General features: G+C 45.0%; 1 protein-coding gene across 2 annotated transcripts in view; it reads right to left on the reverse strand.

Annotated features, from left to right (window-relative positions):
• Positions 1-17,245, reverse strand: part of ece2a (endothelin converting enzyme 2a) — a 106,645-nt gene that overhangs the window by 1,327 nt on the left and 88,073 nt on the right. The window lies entirely within an intron of this gene.

Consider the following 17,245-nt stretch of genomic DNA (forward strand, 5'->3'; position numbering starts at 1 on the left):
GCATCCAGGGCATAAAGCCACCAGGGCATCCAGGGCATAAAGCCACCAGGGCATCCAGGGCATAAAGCCACCAGGGCATAAAGCCACCAGGGCATCCAGGGCATTAAGCCACCAGGGCATCCAGGGCATAAAGCCACCAGGGCATCCAGGGCATAAAGCCACCAGGGCATCCAGGGCATAAAGCCACCAGGGCATCCAGGGCATAAAGCCACCAGGGCATCCAGGGCATAAAGCCACCAGGGCATAAAGCCACCAGGGCATCCAGGGCATTAAGCCACCAGGGCATCCAGGGCATAAAGCCACCAGGGCATCCAGGGCATTAAGCCACCAGGGCATAAAGCCACCAGGGCTCGTCCTGCTATGAAGCCTTCACGGAGCTCAACTAATACAGTCATGTAGTCTAATGTAATATCATGCAAGACAGTGTAGTAACAATTGGTGAGTCTGAGAGGAGGAAAGATACGAGGACATTGGAGGCCCCAGCAGCACGTGTACCCAGCCCCTCACATGATCCATCTCCACCAGCTAGCAGGAAACACATTCATTATTAACACTACCATGACAGGGGGGAGAGAGAAAGAGAGACAGAGAGGAGGGAAACGAGGAGACAGAGAGAAAAGAGAATGGAAGTGGGATAAATTAGAAAGGCTGAGAGAAAGAGAAGAGGAGGGGGAGAAAAGAGGATGGAATTGGAATAAACGAGAAAGGCTGAGAGAAAGAGAGAGAAGAGAGTAGAGGGAGAAGTGAAAACAAAATCGTTTTTCCTTCAATCATCCACAGTGGTCTAAAAACAAATGATGATCTAACACATTTCCATGTAAAGAATACTCTAGGCGATTGTCTCAAGTGTGAACATAGGACAGATTGAATTTATTGCTTATCAATCCCAAGGATTCCTTACGTGCATAAAAATTACTAAAGCGGAGACTGTCAGGAGTTGTGTGTTAAGGGGTGCATCTCAACAGTGTACAGTGGCTTCCTTTTCCCAACTCCCTCCCTTCTCAATCATTAAGTGTTTCAACAGAACACCAGTAAAGGAAAGGAGGCACTCTATAGGGAGAGGAAGTGTGCATTACTGTGACCTTCCACATCATATAAGTGTAATGTACATAGTTTGTGTCCTATATGCACAATCTGTATGAACCAGGGGCTCAGCATGTATACAGTGGCCCTCAAAACTGTTAACCCCCCTTGGATATTTCCACATATTGTGTAAAAACATTAAATCATAATGAATTATATGTTGACCCTGATCTACACAGTTTTTGTGAAATTAATATATTTTTTTATAGAGATCACTGTCCCTTCTGTTATGAAAAGCAAAATTTGGTTGAAATACACACCGATCAGCCATAAGATTATGAACACCTGCCTAATATTGTGTAGGTCCCCCTTTTGCTGCCAAAACAGCCCTGACCCGTCAAGGCATGGACTCCACTAGACCTCTGAAGGTGTGCTGTGGTATCTGGCACCAAGACGTTAGCAGCTGATCCTTTAAGTCCTGTTGTGAGGTGGGGCCTCCATGGATCGGACCTGTTTGTGCAGCATGTCCCACAGATGCTCGATTGAATTGAGATCTGGGGAATTTGGAGGCCAAGTCAACACCCTGAACACATTGTTGTGTTCCTCAAACCATTCCTGAACCATTTTTGCTCTGTGGCAGGCCGTTCTGATCGTTCTAGTTCTGATGGTCACGTCCCCATTGTAGTCGCTTTCGTCAGTGGACAGGGGTCAGCATGGGCACCCTGACTGGTGTGCGGCTACGCAGCCCAAACGCAACAAATTGCAATGTACTGGGTGTACCAGCATTAACTCTTTCAGCAATATGAGATACAGTAGCTCATCTTTTGGATCAGACCACACAGGCCAGCCTTCGCTCCCCACATGCATCAATGAGCCTTGGCTGCACATGACCCTGTCACCGGTTCACCGCTTTTCCTTCCTTGGACCACTTTTGATAGGAACTGACCAGTGCGGGAACACCCCACAAGGGCTGCAGTTTTGGAGATGCTCTGACCCAGTTGTCTAGCCATCACAATTTGGCCCTTGTCAAAGTCACTCAGATCCTTATGCTTGCCCATTTTTCCTGTTTCTAACACATCAACTTTGAGGACAGAATGCCATTATAACGGGATTATCAGTGTTATTCACTCCACCTGTCAGTGGTCATAATGTTATGGCTGATCGGTGTACAGTGAGTGGCCTTTTTATTAGGTACCCCCCACTAGTACAGTACTACTAGTTCTTGCAGAACAGCCTCACCTCTTCAGGGCATGGATTCAGCAAGGTGCTTTTAGCCATGCTCACTCAGTCACTGCACATTTTTCATCCATAAATGTGTCCCTGTGTCAGTTGTCAGGTGGTTCTGGGAACAGATGTACAAACCCGATTCCAAAAAAGTTGGGACACTGTACAATTGTGAATAAAAACAGAATGCAATGATGTGGAAGTTTCAAATTTCAATATTTTATTCAGAATACAACATAGATGACATATCAAATGTTTAAACTGAGAAAATGTATCACTTTAAGGGAAAAATAAGTTTCATGGCATCAACACATCTCAAAAAAGTTGGGACAAGGCCATGTTTACCACTGTGTGGCATCCCCTCTTCTTTTTATAACAGACTGCAAATGCCTGGGGACTGAGGAGACAAGTTGCTCAAGTTTATGAATAGGAATGTTGTCCCATTCTTGTCTAATACAGGCTTCTAGTTGCTCAACTGTCTTAGGTCTTCTTTGTCGCACCTTCCTCTTTATGATGCGCCAAATGTTTTCTATGGGTGAAAGATCTGGACTGCAGGCTGGCCATTTCAGTACCCGGATCCTTCTTCTACGCAGCCATGACATTGTAACTGATGCAGTATGTGGTCTGGCATTGTCATGTTGGAAAATGCAAGGTCTTCCCTGAAAGATATGTTGTTCTAGAACTTGGATATAACTGTCAGCATTGATGGTGCCTTTCCAGATGTGTAGGCTGCCCATGCCACACGCACTCATGCAACCCCATACCATCAGAGATGCAGGCTTCTGAACTGAGCGCTGATAACAACATGGGTTGTCCTTGTCCTCTTTAGTCCGGATGACATGGCGTCCCAGTTTTCCAAAATTAACATCAGATTTTGATTTGTCTGACCACAGAACACTTTTCCACTTTGCCACAGTCCATTTTAAATTATCCTTGGCCTAGAGAAAATGCCTGCACTTCTGGATCCTGTTTAGATACAGCTTCTTTTTTGACCTATAGAGTTTTAGCTGGCAACGGCGAATGGCACGGTGGATTGTGTTCACCGACAATGTTTTCTGGAAGTATTCCTGAGCCCATGTTGTAATTTTCATTACAGTATCATTCCTGTATGTGATGCAGTGCTGTCTGAGGGCTCGAAGATCACGGGGCATCCAGTATGGTTTTCCGGCCTTGACCCTTACGCACAGAGATTGATCCAGATTCTCTGAATCTTTGGATGATATTATGCACTGTAGATGATGATAACTTCAAACTCTTTGCAACTTTTCTCTGAGAAACTCCTTTCTGATATTGCTCCACTATTTTTCGCCGCAGCATTGGGGGAATTGGTGATCCTCTGCCCATCTTGACTTCTGAGAGACACTGCCACTCTGAGAGGCTGTTTTTATACCCAATCATGTTACCAATTGACATAATAAGTTGCAAATTGGTCCTCCAGCTGTTCCTTATCTGTACATTTAACTTTTCCGGCCTCTTATTGCTACCTGTCCCAATTTTTTGGAATGTGTAGCTCTCATGAAATCCAAAATGAGCCAATATTTGGCATGACATTACAAAATGTCTCACTTTCAACTTTCCATATGTTATCTATATTCTATTGTGAATTAAATATAAGTTTATGAGATTTGTAAATTATTCCATTCCTTTTTTACTCACAATTTGTACAGTGTCCCAACTTTTTTGGAATCGGGTTTGTAGCCAACATGGTCTGGGTGTGACTCCAGAACTGACCCATGCAGTGGTGGCTCTGTCATGGTCTGAGGAGACCTTTCAGCCAGAGATCTCGGTATAGATCTGGTCACAATCGAAGAAGTTATAAATGCAGAGAACTATAAACATATTTCATTTTTTTATACATCATGTTATACCTTTGGGAAAGCAACATTTTCTCTTTTAACATGATAATATCTCAACAATCAGCAAACACAATTAAGACTGAATGATGAAGGAACACTGTTTTTCTATCCCTGGAAAGAAAAGAAAAAATATTCTGATCCCCTAACCTTACACTTATGCCTAAACCTAACTTAGCCCACACACACACCATATAAATATCACACACAAGCCATTTGAATATCACACACACCCATTTGACTATCAGGCACATACCATCTGAACATCATAGACACACCCCATCTGAACATCATAGACACACCCCATCTGAACATCATAGACACACACCATCTGAACATCATAGACACACACCATCTGAACACCACACACCCCAACTGAACATCATAGACACACCCCAACTGAACATCATAGACACATCCCATCTGAACACCATAGACACACCCCATCTGAACAACACACACCCCATCTGAACACCATAGACACACACCATCTGAACACCACACACCCCATCTGAACATCGTAGAAACACCCCATGTGAAGTATGACTGTGATGAGGCGTATCAAGGTCACCATGTCTCATCAGTGTGTTGTTAACCTGCTACTGAGGCTGGCATCAGGGTTCCACTCACTGGGTGGAACCATGGAGTGCCATTTTATTAACCTGGCATAGGTTGTGTTTCTGTGCATCTGTGTGTGTATGTGTGTGTGACTCAAGCTTGCCAGAGGGTATTCCTTCTGAATCTGGGTAAAGTAACCATGATACATACTTTACAAATCCATTGACACTGATGGGTGTACAGATGCGTGATGTCATGGTGTGTCATAGTCTCCTGCTCCATCTGATTATGTCAGCCTGACTTGGCAACTCCATTCAGAGAATCTAAATGTGAGACTGCATTCTAAGTGGTGCCCTATTCCCTACATATAACTAAAGAGAGTAGGGTCCCATATGGGGCACAAATTAATGCTTGCGGAACACTGCCCCTGGAGTGCCCCAGGTACTGCAGAGTTTAGATCCAACTAGGCACCACACCTCACCAAGTGAGCAAATCGATCAGTTCAGTGACTGCTATATTCAACATGCCTGGTCTTTCCGTTGACTAATACTACAGTTAACCACAGGAATGTAGCCATCTACACAGAAACTATTCTACTCCGACGTTGACCTTACAAACAAGAACAGTATTGCTTTCCCTGGCCTTAAGGTTGAAGGTTATGATTTAAGATGATTATGGGTTAGTGCCAATGGATAACTTGTTGCAACAAACCGTTTTCTGAGAAACTTAACTTTATACACACTACCATTCAAAAGTTAAGGGACACTTAACAGTTGTCAGCTTGATGTCAATTAAAATGACATCAAGCTGACAACTGAGCAAGAAGAAGAGTACATCAGAGTGTCTAGTTACATCAGAGTGTCTAAGCTGCCAGTTGAGGACCTGTGAGGCGTCTGTTTCTCAAACTATTTGTCCTCTTGCTCAGTTGTAAACCAGGGCCTCTCACTCGTCTTTATATTCTGGTTAGAGACAGTTTGCGCTGCTCTGTGAAGGTAGTACTACACATTGTTGTATGAGACCTTCAGTTTTTTGGCAATGTCTTGAGAGAAATAACCTTCATTTCTTGCTCCTTATTGCTTCTTTAATCAGCCCAACAGTTTTCAGCAGTGATAAAACAATTGCAAAAGAGTTTTGTTTTCTGATTATCATATTGGGGCTGAGGTATATACATATTGGGGCTGAGGTATATACATATTGGGCCTGAGGTATATACATATTGGGCCTGAGGTATATACATATTGGGGCAAAAGTATATACATATTGGGGCTGAGGTATATACATATTGGGGCTGAGGTATATACATATTGGGCCTGAGGTATATACATATTGGGCCTGAGGTATATACATATTGGGGCAAAAGTATATACATATTGGGGCTGAGGTATATACATATTGGGGCTGAGGTATATACATATTGGGGCTGAGGTATATACATATTGGGGCTGAGGTATATACATATTGGGGCTGAGGTATATACATATTGGGGCTGAGGTATATACATATTGGGGCAGAAGTATATACATATTGGGCCTGAGGTATATACATATTGGGGCTGAGGTATATACATATTGGGGCTGAGGTATGGCAGAAATGTAGGAAAAAATGGGCTAATGGCTGAGCTGCAGGGAAGTTGCAGTTTGTGGGAAAGGATTTTCCCATTAGTATATGTGTGTGTGTGTATGGGCGGGAATTGTCTCTCTGCCAGGTCCGTCTCTCCCCTTGGTGTGAGTGTAGGGCTGATTGGTGAGTAGTAACACAACAGACCAGTACTATCTCTGGACAACAGGCCTGGACAGAACACAGCTAACTGTATCCTTCACACACACATACAGTTTAAATACTTTATTTAAACTCACAAATCAAATGTACAATTCAAAGACGACTTCAAACACAAACAGTTGCAAACAAACAGTCGCAAGGACACACACCAACATGTGCACAGACCCCCGATTCCAACTGCATGGACTCAAACAAAGGGTACAGACCCACTCACAAAGACAGGGTACAGACCCACTCACAAAGACAGGGTACAGACCCACTCACAAAGACAGGTACCAGACCCACTCACAAAGACAGGGTACAGACCCACTCACAAAAACAGGGTACAGACCCACTCACAAAGACAGGGTACAGACCCACTCACAAAGACAGGGTACAGACCCACTCACAAAGACAGGTACCAGACCCACTCAAAGACAGGGTACAGACCCACTCACAAAAACAGGGTACAGACCCACTCACAAAGACAGGGTACAGACCCACTCACAAAGACAGGGTACAGACCCACTCACAAAAGACAGGGTACAGACCCACTCACAAAGACAGGGTACAGACCCACTCACAAAGACAGGGTACAGACCCACTCACAAAGACAGGTACCAGACCCACTCACAAAGACAGGGTACAGACCCACTCACAAAGACAGGGTACAGACCCACTCACAAAGACAGGGTACAGACCCACTCACAAAGACAGGGTACAGACCCACTCACAAAGACAGGGTACAGACCCACTCACAAAGACAGGTACCAGACCCACTCACAAAGACAGGGTACAGACCCACTCACAAAGACAGGGTACAGACCCACTCACAAAGACAGGGTACAGACCCACTCACAAAAGACAGGGTACAGACCCACTCACAAAGACAGGGTACAGACCCACTCACAAAGACAGGTACCAGACCCACTCACAAAGACAGGGTACAGACCCACTCACAAAAACAGGGTACAGACCCACTCACAAAGACAGGGTACAGACCCACTCACAAAGACAGGGTACAGACCCACTCACAAAGACAGGTACCAGACCCACTCACAAAGACAGGTACCAGACCCACTCACAAAGACAGGGTACAGAACCACTCACAAAGACAGGGTACAGACCCACTCACAAAGACAGGGTACAGACCCACTCACAAAAGACAGGGTACAGACCCACTCACAAAGACAGGGTACAGACCCACTCACAAAGACAGGGTACAGACCCACTCACAAAGACAGGGTACAGACCCACTCACAAAGACAGGGTACAGACCCACTCACAACGACAGGGTACAGACCCACTCACAAAGACAGGGTACAGACCCACTCACAAAAGACAGGGTACAGACCCACTCACAAAGACAGGGTACAGACCCACTCACAAAGACAGGGAACAGACCCACTCACAAAAGACAGGGTACAGACCCACTCACAAAGACAGGGTACAGACCCACTCACAAAGACAGGTAACAGACCCACTCACAAAGACAGGGTACAGACCCACTCACAAAGACAGGGTACAGAACCACTCACAAAGACAGGGTACGGACCCAATCACAAAGACAGGGTACAGACCCACTCACAAAGACAGGGTACAGACCCACTCACAAAGACAGGGTACAGACCCACTCACGGATTGACTGTATAACATGGGAAGGAAGCTGTAACATTGTATTTAGGTCATTCTATCCATTCTCTCCTTATCTCTTTAGTGCTTTGAAAACCCTTTCTCTCCCCCTCTCCCCAGACCCCCTTGCTCCAAAACGTGAATTTTAAATCAACTGCTTTTCCGTTTCACCTCACCCATAGCCTGCAGGGAGCCATGTGGAAGCCAGAGAATGTGTAAACGTTGCAGTGAAATGCGGGAGAGGGAGGGTCTTGACAGCAGCCTCTTAACGAGGCAGATCCACTTTCCCCTCAAGGGAACAGGTAACAGGCTGCTTTGTTTTCCCTTCATCCCTCTTACCTTGTTTCATTCCTCTCCCCTGGTTTATCCCCCATCACTATTCATTTCCCCTGGTTTATCCCCCATCACCATTTCTCTCCCCTGGTTTATCCCCCATCACCATTCCTCTCTCCTGGTTTATCCCCCATCACCATTTCTCTCCCCTGGTTTATCCCCCATCACCATTCCTCTCTCCTGGTTTATCCCCCATCACCATTCCTCTCCCCTGGTTTATCCCCCATCACCATTCCTCTCTCCTGGTTTATCCCCCATCACCATTCATCTCCCCTGGTTTATCCCCCATCACCATTTCTCTCCCCTGGTTTATCCCCCATCACCATTCCTCTCTCCTGGTTTATCCCCCATCACCATTTCTCTCCCCTGGTTTATCCCCCATCACCATTCCTCTCTCCTGGTTTATTCCCCATCACCATTTCTCTCCCCTGGTTTATCCCCCATCACCATTCCCCTCTCCTGGTTTATCCCCCATCACCATTCCTCTCCCCTGGTTTATCCCCATCACAATTTCTTTCCCTGTTTTATTGCTCTCCCTCTCCACCTGTCATCCATTCCTTTTTCATCCATATTTTCTCTATTCCTCTGCCTCCACAGCTTCAAACGCTAAGCAACCATATGCACAGTGGAGCGAGAGGAAGTGTGTGTGTGTTTCTGTGTGCGTGCAGGATGATAACATAATAATCTAATGACAAGAGCCTGCTGTACATTTTAGGTTTGAAAGTTGCTTCACAAATACCAAGCCTTGACCCACTGTTACCACTGGGTCTATAATCCCATCCTGGCCAAGGTCCACACTGCCAGTCTCAAAGAAGAGGAATTTGTGTGTGTGTGACAGTGTGTTTTTAGGGGGGGAACCAACAGCTCCTACCCATCCGTCCTTCTCTGTGCCCACCTGCCACACCTGAATTATACATGACAGAGACCTCCCTCTCAACGGTCGCGTGGAACTACATCATCTCACACACACACACACACACGACTAGAGAGTCATCTGACTTCTGCCATCTGTTTAATAGTGCACCGCGGTTCGCTAGCCCCAGATATCCCCAGTGTTGTCATTTTCATTTGGCTTGCTTGGCATAAGCAGACCCCCATCACGGCCCCCGGGCCGCTGCATCGTTGCTGGGGCGGACGATGCTGCCGTGACAGGTCTGCTGGTGGAGTGTAGTCTGGCAGACAGCGGTAGGCAGTGGCTCAGATGGATCAGCAGACGACCTGCAGCGCCGATCGAACTGAACCGCTCGCTCTCACATCGGGAGTTACCATGGAGACAAAAGTTTCAAAGTGCTGGAAGTAGTGTTATCTAGGCCACGATGCGACACCTCGCCGAAGAAAAACAACGAGCGGCAGAAAGTTTACCAGCACTCCCTCTCTGTTGAAATGGTAATTTTGGGATATTAGCTTGAATATATTTTAAGCTGACTCCCATTATGTTGAAAGTGGAAAAGGAGGAAAGGACTTGAATGATCAACAAAGAAATGATCTGACTCAGTAACAACGGAGATTGCATTTATGTGCCATGTCTTTCATCAGTCCTCACAGCAGAACACACCAGTGTTCGCAGGTTTCTATCTCATCCTGTTCATTCTTTAAGCGACAACATTCCAAATCAACTGGCAAACATTTTGAGAGGAAAATGCTATGCAACCTCTTGGATGAAGCACTGTGCCAAATGTCCCTCCAGACATCACTTAATGCACAGTAGAACAGAGAGGAACAGTTGTTCAAGGATCTCCAGAACTGGTGGATGACTTAATGTCATAAACTAGGCCAGTGTCCCCAAAATGGGATTTCAGATGGCCCACCATTTCTCAGCTATATCATTCCCTTTGACTGGATTATGGTCTATGTTTTTTTGTGGGTTTAAATAAAACATGAAATATTTTTGGGTCAGGGAAGAAAAGACACAGAGATCCTCTGTTTATATCTATGTTGACACCAGTTGGGAATCTCTGCCTGGAGGTGGCTACAGCAGGCTACACGTGCAGTAGGAAGAAGCATCGTTGAGTGTGCGTGTGTGCGCCCTTACTGTCTAACCAGTTAACATCTCTGGATTGAGCTAACGCATTCTTCTCTAATGGCAACCCGACACAGCTAAATTTAAATCTCTTTCTTCCCTTTAGATCAAAAATAACCCTCCCTTTTTTCTCTCTCCCTCTTTCAAGGTGCTGTCTCTCAGCAGGTATCCGGGAGTGAGGTGTGTGTGTGTGTGTCTGAGTGTGGCTTCGACATCCTCAATGTAACAACATAGGAACAAATCTAGCCTCATTATGAATTCTAATGAGTACATTTTTCATGTTTCTTGTGAAAAGCATCAACCTCTCCGGCAAGCAGACTCAGCACATGTAAAATGGATGTGTCTGCCTGTCATCTCACTCCCCAAAGCCACACCCACACAAACTAAAAGGAGAGCATGCTCTGAGAAGGACAAACTAGAAACACAGCAATCTCTGAGGAAGACAAACTAGAAACACAGCAATCTCTGAGGAAGACAAACTAGAAACACAGCAATCTCTGAGGAAGACAAACTAGAAACACAGCAATCTCTGAGGAAGACACACTAGAAGGACAGCAAGCTCTGAGGAAGACACACTAGAAGGACAGCAAGCTCTGAGGAAGACACACTAGAAGGACAGCAAACTCTGAGGAAGACAAGCTGAAAAAAATCTAAAGCAAACTGTGACTGCTGCTGCTTCTGATAGCACTGACATGGTTGGCAGCAGGCAATCATTACAGTGTCTCTCTCCCGCAGCCTTACACTCCTCCATAGTGTCTAGGACCACTAGCCTGAAGAACAGAGGACACTTTAATACACTTATCAAGCCTCCACAATCACTCCCATACAATTAGCTGTTAAGTCCCTGTGCCGGGCAGAGGTGTATTAGCTGCAACTTACCAATTACTTCATTATGCTAAGCTACTAGCCAATTTAGCAACCCTAGTTCACCAGGATTACAAAACCTTGTGCTTTGCAATTAGCCCTTAGCTATAGCCACTAAAATGCTTAAAGGCAACACATACAGTGCGGTAGGAAGCCTTCCACTTGCGGGGAACTATGGGGTACCTAGCATTGTACCCGTCCTCGTAGCCTCGTTGGAAATCCTTCTCTTTTTGAAAAGGTTTGATGATAGCCTAATTCAGCGGCTTTCTCTGGTACTTAAATGAGACTACAACGGCAATCACTTCAAAACCCCTGAAGTGCTTCACCTTTAAAGGACACCCAGTCGGAGGACAGAACTGGAGCAGAGATTTCCGAGATGTTGGAAGCAGCTGGAGGGAGGAAGGGAGGGAGGTAAAGTGGGCCAGTGTGTCTGCCAGCTCCAGGGGTCTCCCGTGGGACAGAGGTGGCGACGGGGGCGGGGCAGCCCTGGTTCCACCGCCAGTCTCTTACCAGCCTCTTACTAGGCCAGGAGATCAGGGAAGCCCCACTGCCTGAAACCTGCTGATACAGGATCAGGTATTATTTCAACCCTTCCGCTGGTTCTGTTAAGGAATGGCGTTGGGCAATCTGATCCCGTTTGTTGTTACAGGCAGATATACAGGCGAGTGATCCCCAACTCTGGTCCTGGAGAGCAACATGTGTTCAGCTCGATACTAAAGTAACCTGATCGGACAACTCAAGGTCTTCATGACTGGTACTTTTCCACTGGGTCCCAGCAAGAAAAGCACACCTGCAACATTAACAAGGTCTAGACCGACAAATATTCAACATCAAGAAAGAAAGTTTGATCCCAGTCCTAGCTCTGAGTCACTAGGTTGAGCTTGAAACAACAGAGTTGTTCCTGTCATCTCCCAAAGCCCCTTTGTGCCCACCGACGACCCGGCTAAAAGAGGCCAACGAGTTTCAATCCAATAGAGTAGGACTCATCCACCAAACTAAGTAAAAGTGGGCTAATATCTGTCCCTCACAAAGGTGTAAATGTAAGGAGGGGAGAGGGTGTTTACTAATATCCAATGGGGAGGCTAACTGGAGCCATTCATCAGACATGGACAGGGCTTATCTGTGTGAGGATGTGCAGGGCCATTTATCACCAAAGATACCTTGTCCTTCCCTAAAGTGAACTGACCCTACTGGAGTGTAATGGTTCACTGGTGGGAACACAAAGGGCCCCGAATCAGGCATATGTATATTTATTTTATTTATTATTTATTTGGACTGACGGAAATGCAGTGATTGGTTTTCATTCTGTCTCTCGGATCAGGCACTGATTTAGACCAGGGACACCAGGTGAATGCAGTTAACCACCAGGTTGAATTAGAAAACCAGCAGGACTCAGGGTCAACAGGGATAACTGACTTGTTAGGTTCAGATTTGAACTAGCAACCTTTTAGTTACTGGCCCTGCATCGGTCACCATGTGTCAATTACATTCATTGTACAGAATAGCGCAGTACAGTTCAAAAGTTTGGGGTCACTTAGAAAAGTCCATCTTTTCCATGAAAACAATCATGACATGAGTTTGAATAGGAAATATAGCAACATGAATAGGACATTTTGTATTGGCCAGGTTAAAAATTATGATTTTTAATTGAAATAATAATTGCTCTAATCAAAGTATCGCCCATTTGCAGAAATTACAGCCTTGCAGACCTTTTGCTTTCTTCCTAAAGCACCTCACACAAGTTGCTTGATGGGCACTTCTTACGTACCATACGGTCAAGCTGCAAAATGGAGTGATAGCCACCCTGTGATCCCTTTTACCCTGTACAAATCTCCCACTTCACCCCCACTAAAGCACCATTACATTGCCTCCACCATGCTTGACAAATGGCATCAAGCACTCCTCTATTCCCATTTTCCTTTGGTGTGCGTCTCTTGAATGTTCTTCTTTATAATCCAAAAACCTCAATCTTAGATTTGTCTGTCCACAACACTTCTTTCCGATCTTCCTCTGTCCAGTTTCTGTGATCTTTTTCCCCATCTTAATTTTTTCTTTTTATTGGCCAGTCTGAGATATGGCTGTTTCTCTGCTTTTGCGGGTACTATGTAATGAAGCTGCCAGTTGAGAACCTGTGAGGCGTCTCTTTCTCAAACTAGACACTCTAATATATTTGTCCTCTTGCTCAGTTGTGCACCGGGGCCTCCCACTCCTCTTTCTATTCTGGTTAGAGACAGTGTGCTCTGTTCTGTGAAGGGAGTAGTACACAGCGTTGTAAGTGATCTTCACTTTCTTGCATGGAATAGCCTTCATTTCTCAGAACAAGACTGACAAGTTTCAGAAGAAAGTTCTTTGGTTCTCTCCATTTTCAGCCTGTAATCGAACCCACCCAACTGCTGATGCTCCAGCTACCCAACTAGTCTAAAGGACAGTTTTATTGCTTTTATTGCTTTTTAATCAGCACAACAGTTTTCAGCAGTGCTAACATAATTGCAAAAGGAGTTTCTAATGATCAATTAGTGTTTTAAAATGATTAACTTGGATTAGTTGGAACATGCATTTGGAACACAGGAGTGATGGTTGCTGATAATGGGCCTCTGTACGCCTAGCCTATGTCGATATTCCATAAGAAAACATCAGTTTCCAGCAACAATAGTCATTTACAACATCAACAATGTCTAAACTGTAATTCTATGTTATTTCAATGGACAAAACATTAGCTTTTTGAAAAACAAGGTCATTTCTAACTGACCCCAAACTTTTAAAACAGTAGTGTATGTGATACGAATTATGGTGAAAGCTGAAGATGTCTAAATCATTATCTATCTGTAACCCATCTATATTAGTATAATTTCACAATTTTCTAATGCACACCTACATCCCACAGACACCCACCTCGCATAGACACACACCTGCAAACAAACCCGAAACTATCATGGACCATGGCACAGCAATCCAAAGTTGGCGCCGGTACCCACACCCTCATTAATATATTTAATTATATTCATTGTCATCTTTATTCATCACACTGTATTGTGTGTGATAGTACCAACGTACGTGAATATGCATGGCTGTGCCTATCTACAGACTCACACACACACACACACGCACACACACACACACACACACATACACATACCTCCCATATAACTGAACAGCCTCTTGCCCAAACCTAAAAAAGCCCCACGCGGTAATGCCTAAACCCAAAAAAGCCCCACGCGGTAACCCCTAAACCCAAAAAAGCCCCACGCGGTATTGCCTAAACACTCAACTTGAGTCACTTCTAACTCCATCCCTCCAAATTCCAGGCATTTAACCATCTTTCCCAGGCCAACACACTACAATTTTTTTATTTCCCCCTACAAAATTATCTCTGTGTCCTGCTGTGATGCTTTACTAAATATTGGAACCTTTCCAGTCGTACCATCTGTTCTAACGCAGTCTCAAAGATTTACCCAAGACAATAACCGTATATTCTATTGATTCGCCATGATTTTTTGGATCATGAGGTAATTGAAATTTGTTGTTTAAATTTCTGCTTCCATTCTGCAATGATCTGTTAATAATTTTAAACCCAACACGACTCCATCTACCATCTGTACTAGTTTACTAGTCTATAAGAAACATGATACTATTCTTATGAATTGTTTTCTATGAAAATTGGTTTACCTTCTATTAAAATTTGAGTTCAGCCATATTATTTGCTGTAATAACTGATCTGGAATAGAACTGGAATTGTAACCAACTCTATGGATTCATTTAAAAAGGTAGATGTTTTAAACAGTGTTCCCTAATGTATCCATTTAAAATTACACTTTTCAATCTGTACCATTGCAAGGAGCCCCATTTTAAACATTTGATGAGTCTCCCTTTTTAGCCTGCATGAAAACCATTTTGGATTAAGATATAGCTGTGGTATAATAGAGGTTTTCAGAGTTTGATTTAAAGCCCAAAAATTATATAATTGGACACTTCCTAACTCATATGTGTTATATAAATATGCCCCATTTACTTTGTCTGGTTTACCATTCTAAATAATCACAACTACAGATTATTCTGACCTAAAAACTATCATCTTGGTGTAGGTTGTGCAATGAATAAATAAGTGAATTGTAAGATCACCAGGGCAGATCAGACCAGGGCAACTTTACCATAGATGAAGTCCTTTCCAAGGCTTCTGTATCCTATTTACTTTGCATATTTCTTCCTATAGATTTTCCTACTAGCGGTCTACAGTCTTACTGTAGCTTTGGCAGCTAACACCTGTCTTCAGGTCACAGGCTGTTCATCCAAACCCACCTACGCTGACACCTACATCCAAACCTCTCCACTTGACAATCGACTAGACTCACAGATTGAAAATGGACCTCTCTTACAGGACCCAGGAGGACTAGCCAAGCCTGAGGCCGTGGGTGGACCTGTTTCCACTGCTTCCACAGGGAAAACCAGAACCTTCCAAAGAACTAACAAAACATATAACTTTGCTAACTTTTTCTGGAAGTTAGGGTGCAAGAGTGAGAGTGAGAGAGAGAAAGTGCTCCTCTGCCTCTCTCCTCGTGCTGTGGTGTATTGAGCGGATGAGCCAGCCCCCACACGTGTGTTTGACCCTGGTTAACGCTCTTCCAAACGCAGCCACAACAAATGCTCGCCTCGGCTCTAAAAGTGCCTCTAAAACGATGCTGCGGTGTGTTCGACAACAGTGACATACACTGGGGGTGACCCTGCGTGACATACACTGGGGGTGACCCTGCGTGACATACACTGGGGGTGACCCTGCGTGACATACACTGGGGGTGACCCTGAGTGACATACACTGGGGGTGACCCTGCGTGACATACACTGGGGGTGACCCTGAGTGACATACACTGGGGGTGACCCTGAGTGACATACACTGGGGGTGACCCTGCGTGACATACACTGGGGGTGACCCTGCGTGACATACACTGGGGGTGACCCTGCGTGAAATACACTGGGGGTGACCCTGCGTGAAATACACTGGGGGTGACCCTGAGTGACATACACTGGGGGTGACCCTGCGTGACATACACTGGGGGTGACCCTGCGTGACATACACTGGGGGTGACCCTGCGTGACATACACTGGGGGTTACCCTGCGTGACATACACTGGGGGTTACCCTGCGTGACATACACTGGGGGTGACCCTGAGTGACATACACTGGGGTTGACCCTGCGTTGAGCAGCAGCAGAGCCAGTCAGCAGGTGAACGCTGCGAGCAGCCATGAAAAACCCCTCAGGACATCTCATCAGACAACAAGGTCCCTGAGCCGGCACACACATCCACTGGAAAGTTCAATTAACCAGGCCGGGCCCCGGCGTCAATCATCCAGTTGACAGTCTTACTGCTGAAGTGGAGGGAGATATAAACACATCGGAACAAATTAGTGAAGATAAGATTTTTAAACAACATTATTAACAAATGTTATACAAGATAAATGTTAACTAGACTGATGTTTGGGGATAATGAGAAACAAGGGTTTTAGCAATACGGCTGCATATTTCAAAGGTGGGGCACAGAGTAGGAGATCATCTCTATAAAAACAAGAGACAATTAAGATTCAGAAATCAGGAGAGGGTTGGAGGGAGGCATAGAAGATAATGAAGTAGGCTTGGAAACTTAGGACAGTTCTCTCTCACTGCACTGAGCCTAACCGTGCTGGGCGGAGTGTGTATGAGAGGGTGTGTGGGGGGAGGGGGGTACATGCAGTAGGAGAGCGTAGGGAGGCCAGTCTAATTTGATGTTTTGTTTTCCACACAGACCGCAATTATTTCCCTCCAGTAGGTTTGGCTCATATCAACTATCCTACCCAGACCGTGCTAGAAACACAATCCAGTAAACACTATCATCTCCAATGACTTCACTACAACTTCCAACTACTGGCATTTTACATGAAGTATTATTTTCTTCAACTTTTATTCAAGCAAGTTGGCCAAGTTCAGGAGAGCTCATCAATAACAGACATT

This window comes from Esox lucius, chromosome 3 (genome assembly GCF_011004845.1).
Source record: "Esox lucius isolate fEsoLuc1 chromosome 3, fEsoLuc1.pri, whole genome shotgun sequence".
Classification (NCBI taxonomy): Eukaryota; Metazoa; Chordata; class Actinopteri; order Esociformes; family Esocidae; genus Esox; species Esox lucius.